The sequence below is a fragment of the Capra hircus genome, chromosome 18, assembly GCF_001704415.2.
Source record: "Capra hircus breed San Clemente chromosome 18, ASM170441v1, whole genome shotgun sequence".
Lineage (NCBI taxonomy): Eukaryota > Metazoa > Chordata > Mammalia > Artiodactyla > Bovidae > Capra > Capra hircus.
Genome location: NC_030825.1, coordinates 16,902,074 through 16,908,923, shown reverse-complemented (window position 1 = coordinate 16,908,923; position 6,850 = coordinate 16,902,074).

Sequence of the window (6,850 nt, the reverse complement as noted above, 5' to 3'; positions counted from 1 at the left end):
GGGAACATCCTTGCCTTGTTCCTGATCTTAGTGAGACAATTCTAAGTTTCTCGTCATTAAGTATGTTAGCAACTGTAGGTTTCTGGAGGTCTTATTTACCAAATTGAGGAAAGCCCCTTCCATCAGGACTTGAGTGGGGGTTTTTGTTTGTTTTTGCTTTCAGTTTTTAAGATGCTTTAAAAAGTAATTTTAAGTTCACATCAAAATGGAGGAAATGCTACAGAGATTTCCCACATACCTTCTGCTTCCACACATGCACAGCCTTCCCCACTATCAACACCCTGTCACAAGAGGGGTACATTTGTTACAATCACTGAACCTATACTGACACATCACTAGCTCCCAAAGTCCAGCGAATGTTAGGGTTCACTCGTGGTGTGGCACATGCTGTGGGTTTGGGCAAATGTATAATGACCTGCAACCATCCTAACAGTATCAAGCAGAATAGTTTTACGGTCCTAAAAGTCCTCTCTGTTCTGCCTGTTCATGCCTCCCCAGCTCCCCACCCCTGGCAACCACTGATCTTTTTACCCTCACCACAGTTTAACCTTTTCCAGAATATCATAGCTGGAATCATACAATACGTAGCCTTTTCAAATTGGCTGTTTTCACGTAGTCATTTGCATATGAGATTCCTGCCTGTCTTTTCATGGCTTGCTAACTTGTTCCTTTTTCACCACTGAATAACATTCCATTGTCTGGATGCACCATAGTTTATTTATCCATTCATCTACCAAAGGTTATCTTAGTTGCTTCTAAGTTTTGGCAATTATAAATCAAGCTGCTGTAAATATTCCTGTGCAGGTTTTTGTGTAGATATAAATTTTCAGTTCCTTTGGGTAAATTCCAAGGAGTATGACTGCTGGATTACATGGTAAGAATATGCTCAGTTTTGTAAGAAACCACCAAGCTGTCTTCCAAAGTGGCAGGACATTTTACTTTCCCAAATGTTATGTACGGGGGTTGCTGTTTCTCCACATCTAAGCCAGCATTGTCAGTCTTCCAATTTGGGGTATTCTAACAGGTACATAATGATTAAAATGTCTCTCTTCTCCCAAATAGTCTTTCATAATAAACAAAAGTACAATTCCACATTGGAACTCTGCATTCAGAAGCTTATATCTTTCCTTTTCTACTTTGCTTTTCGCTTCTCTTCTTTTCACAGCTATTTGTAAGGCCTCGCCAGACAGCCATTTTGCTTTTTTGCATTTCTTTTCCATGTGGATGGTCTTGATCCCTGTCTCCTGTACAATGTCATGAACCTCCATCCACAGTCCATCAGGCACTCTATCAGATCTAGTCCCTTAAATCTATTTCTCACTTCCACTGTATAATCATAAGGAATTTGATTTAGGTCATACCTGAATGGTCTAGTGGTTTTCCCTACTTTCTTCAATTTAAGTCTGAATTTGGCAATAAGGAGTTCATGATCTGAGCCACAGTCAGCTCCTGGTCTTGTTTTTGCTGACTGTATAGAGCTTCTCCATCTTTGGCTGCAAAGATATAATCAATCTGATTTCGGTATTGACCATCTGGTGATGTCCATGTGTAGAGTCTTCTCTTGTGTTGTTGGAAGAGGGTGTTTGCTATGACCAGTGCTTTCTCTTGGCAAAACTCTATTAGCCTTTGCCCTGCTTCATTCTGTACTCCACGGCCAAATTTGCCTGTTACCCCAGGTGTTTCTTGACTTCCTACTTTTGCATTCCAGTCCCCTTTAATGAAAAGGATATCTTTTGGGGACATTAGTTCTAAAACGTCTTGTAGAGTCTTCCTCAGCGATCAATGCAAAGAAATGGAGGAAAACAGAATGGGAAAGACTAGAGATCTCTTAAAATTAGAGATACCAAGGGAACATTTCATGCAAAGATGGGCTCGATAAAGGACAGAACTGGTATGGACCTAACAGAAGCAGAAGATATTAAGAAGAGGTGGCAAGAATACACAGAAGAAGTGTACAAAAAAGATCATCACGATCAAGATAATCACAATGGTGTGATCACTCACCTAGAGCCAGACATCTTGGAATGTAAAGTCAAGTCGGCCAAATAGGAAAAGGAGTACGTCAAGGCTGTATATTGTCACCCTGCTTATTTAACTTATATGCAGAGTACATCATGAGAAATGCTGGGCTGGAAGAAGCACAAGCTGGAATCAAGATTGCCAGGAGAAATATCAATAACCTCAGATATGCAGATGACACCACCCTTATGGCAGACAGTGAAGAGGAGCTAAAAAGCCTCCTTAAGAAAGTGAAAGAGGAGAGTGAAAAAGTTGGCTTAAAGCTCAACATTCAGAAAACAAAAATCATGGCATCTGGTCCCATCACTTCATGGGAAATAGATGGGGAAACAGTGTCAGATTTTATTTTTGGGGGCTCCAGAATCACTGCAGATGGTGACTGCAGCCATGAAATTAAAAGACACTTACTCCTTGGAAGGAAAGTTATGACCAACCTAGATAGTATATTCAAAAGCAGAGACATTACTTTGCCAACAAAAGTCTGTCTAGTCAAGGCTATGGTTTTTCCAGTGATCATGTATGGATGTGAGAGTTGGACTGTGAAGAAAGCTGAGCGCTGAAGAATTGATGCTTTTGAACTGTGGTGTTGGAGAAGACTCTTAAGAGTCCCTTGGACTGCAAGGAGATCCAACCAGTCCATCCTAAAGGAGATCAGCCCTGGGTGTTCTTTGGAAGGAATGATGCTAAAGCTGAAACTCCTGTACTTTGGCCATCTCACGCGAAGAGCTGACTCATTGGAAAAGACTCTGATGCTGGGAGGGATTGAGGGCAGGAGAAGAAGGGGACAACAGAGGATGAGACGGCTGGATGGCATCACCAACTCGATGGACGTGAGTTTGAGTGAACTCCAGGAGTTGGTGATGGGCAAGGAGGCCTGGCGTCCTGCAGTTCATGGGGTCGCAAAGAGTCGGACATGACTGAGGGACTGAACTGAACTGACAATTCCACATGTATATGTTGGACTAACTCCTTTCATATTCCTGGACCTAAGGGACTTGTGAATTTCAGGATAACTCTGTCCACCTAATCTTCTACATTCATGCAGCGAGGGACAGAATGAGAGCCAACTCACCAGGCCCATATTGAGAAAGAGGCATTCATTCTATTAGCCGCATTGGGTCTCAGAATTTATTCATTCACTCATTAATTCATTCAATTCCCATTTAACAAATGCCCACTGTGCATCAAACTCCTTACTGTTCAACTTTTTTTTTTTAATGAATTGAATTTATCTGATTTTAACACGCATTCATTGTTAGGCTGATATTTTATTCCCTCCCTTCTCCATTGTCTCCACCCTAGCTTTGCAAGATAAGAAACCGCCTGAACAAACACCACCTCAAGCAATGGAGAAGAGGGATGGGCCTAAATGGAGCTTGGGAAGACCCCTGGAAGCATATCCTGAAACTGATTTGAGAACCTCCCTGTTGCGTTTTCTCACAGAATTACAGGGGGAAACCCAATCAGTAACTCAACTGCCACACCACAAGGATAAACTTGCTTGCATCTCTTGCATGCTGGTCTGTGTGTTCTTTAAGGGCCATGCAGGAGTGTATAATGGGCATAGCCTTTGAGATCAGTAGGACCTGAGTTCAAATCTTGGGTCTGTACTTACTTGCTGTGTGATCTTGGGCTACTTATTCAATCTCTCTGAATCTCCATAAAATTAAGTAAGTACTACATTGTAGACTTCTTTATGAAGAAATAAAATCAGACTGTAAACACACATACCACCTAGCAGAGAGTAGGAGTCATCTGTGATCATTCCCAAATCTCCAGGGAACTCGTCTCATTTGTCCCTGGTCCCCAATATGCTCAGTGCTCAGAGAGTATGTTTTAAATGAAAACGATGTTTGCCTTACCTAACCTAACATTTGGGTTGGTCTCCTTTCAAGGAGAATTAAAGATGTCAGTGCTTACTTTTATATTGTCTTAGTGTTGTCAATGCTTTCCCTAAATGTTAGAATCTTGGCCAGTTTGCTCCTTAAACTCAATGATTTTTTTTAATTTAATTTTTTAACACCAAAAACACTTTGTATTGGGGTATAGCCGATTAACAATGTTGTGATAGTTTCAGGTGAACAGTGAAATGACTCAGCCATTGATTTTCAAGTTCAAAAATCCAAACAAAGCCACAGGGGATCTGGGCTTTGTGGTTATGGGTCTTGGTTTGTAATTCAGGATATAAGTTTTCAGGGAGAAAAACACAAATCCTGAATTACAGCCTTATCTGGCAAATGTGGGATGATTTCGAGTTATTAGCCAGAGATCTCCTGGGCTCAGGGAGAAGCTAGAGGTCTTGACACTAAGCTGGCATTGGAGTCTGTAACTCACCCTCTGGAGACATCCTCTGTACAGGATGGGCTTGAAGCCTCACATAGATAACTGAATGAGACAACACAAAATGCTTTGTGAAAGTTAGAGCATCTTTATCAGTGGTTTGGGAGGGTCTTGTTGAGACTCTTAATAGCATCTTGCCAGAAAGAATATGCACATGGATGAGAGGTATCTCACTTCCCTCTAAAACTGTCCCACACTCTCTCTGTCCATCAAATGAGATGTCATTGTCCCAACTGCTAAGGAATGTTTTGAAGATAAATTGAGGCCCATAAATGAGAAGGAACTCTAAAACACCACATACAGGAAATTGCTCTGTTATTCCAGGTGAAGCAGTAGGGCAGCATTTCAAAGAACATGGGCTCTAAAGTGGAAAAAAAGTAGGTCTGAAGCTACTTATGTGCTTCTGGTTCTAATCTGGAAAATGAAAATAACAACTGTCTACGGGAGAGCTATGGCAACAAAGTGAGGTATGTTGGCAAAGCGCTTAGCGCAGTATCTGGCAAACAGTATGCACATTAATGATGAATAATAACAGAACAGTAATTAATGTATATTGAACATTTTCCATGTTCATGTTCGGCACCAAGTATTCTGCAAGTTTTATTCCCTTTATTCCTCATAACTATCCTGGTTTGTGCTGTTATTTTTCCCGCTTCACAGGGTAGGAAACTGAGGCCCAGAAAAACGAAACTATTTGCCCAGATTCAAATCAGAATGCTACAGTGAGACCCACTGTTTCTTGTCCTCACTATTAGAGCTAGAGTGTAGCTTCCACATCATCTAGCCCCTTTCCTGTGGCTACATATATCCCCTTTGGAACATTTGTCATGGAGCCAATCACTCCAAGGTTCCTCAAATGATCATGATGATGGGAACCTCACTAGTGAAAATGCTCATCCAGGAACAAAACTCTATAACCCTAATATCACTTAGATTATTCTAGGGGTTTTCTACCCTTCTGGATCATCACGAACAAGGAAAGACTAATAAATACTCACAGATTGCAAGAGACTAAGGCAAAATAATAACAAACTGTAATGTGGAATCCCAGACTGGACCCTGGAAGAGAAAAAGGACCCTGGGGAAAGATTGGTGAGATTCACATAGGGCTTGCCATTCAGTTAATAGTATTGTACCCAAGTTAATTTCTTGGTGTCAATCATTTAAGTACTATTATGGAAGATGTTAGGGCTTTCTAGGTGGCACAGGGGTAAAGAATCTGCCTGCCAATGCAGAAGATGCAAGAGACAAGGGCTTGATCCCTGGGTTGGGAAGATCACCTGGAGTAGGAAATGGCAACCTACTCCAGTAGTCTTGCCTAAAAAACTCCATGGACAAAGGAGTCTGGTGGGCTACAGTCCATGGGATCGCAAAGAGTTGTGCACAACTGAACATGCAAACACACACGTATATAAGATGTTAATACTCATGGAGGCGGGGGAACAGGAACAGAACTTCTCAATTTTTGCAACTTCTCTATAAATACTAAACTAGTTCAAACACACAAAAAAATTCTAAAACTGTCCAGGAAACAAAGGACATTTGAAAACTGAGAAAAGAGAAATGTTTATCTCGAAGGGACATAGCATTCCTGGGATGTGCTGTACAGAGAGCTTACATCAGAAGGAAGCAAAGACAGCAGGTAGCAGCAACCTGGACGGGAGGGAGGGGCCCTCCAGGCTTGGAGATGCAATTGTTCTGCCATCTGAAGTTCCTCTCCTTGAACCCAGACACTCTCTATCTGCACTAGGCCCAGGCTCAGCTTCCTCACCCATGACTCAGCTACCTCCAGCCTTAGCAGACCAGAGAAACAGGAGGAACTCAGAGTCAGTACAAAGCCCTCCCACCACAGAAAACCTCAGACTGTCTTCTGGAGTTCACTAAATCTGAGAGAACGGATGACTGGAGCCACCACGAGAGCAGGGCTGTATCTTCCTCACCATGGGGTTCAGCACAACACTCAGAGAACTCTGTGAAAGTCTATTAACAAATGCACGGATGGGTGGGCAGGTAGGGGAATAGCCAGTTACTTGCCATTAACTAGTCTTCTGGACCTAACAAATTCAGTGCTTAAGATGAACTTTGAAAACAGCTTCATAATAAAGTTATATAGTCTATATGCATAAGAAAGTAGTTCAGTTGTGTCTGATTCTTTGAGACCTCATGGACTATACAGTCCATGGAATTCTCCAGGCCAGAATACTGGAGTGGGCAGCCTTTCCCTTCTCCAGGGGATCTTCCCGACCCAGGGATGGAACCCAGGTCTCCCGCATTGCAGGCAGGTTCTTTACCAGCTGAGCCACCAGGGAAACCCTTATATGCATGAGAGGTATTTTGAGCTGAGTATAGAATTGCATTTGAAACTTTCTGTGAAACTGATACTTATGTGACATTTTAGGGGTTAAATCTTTTTGCAACAGGCCACATCTATCCATGTTTAGAGTTAGTGTTAGATTGTTAGTTGCTCAGTCTGACTCTTTGCCATTCCATG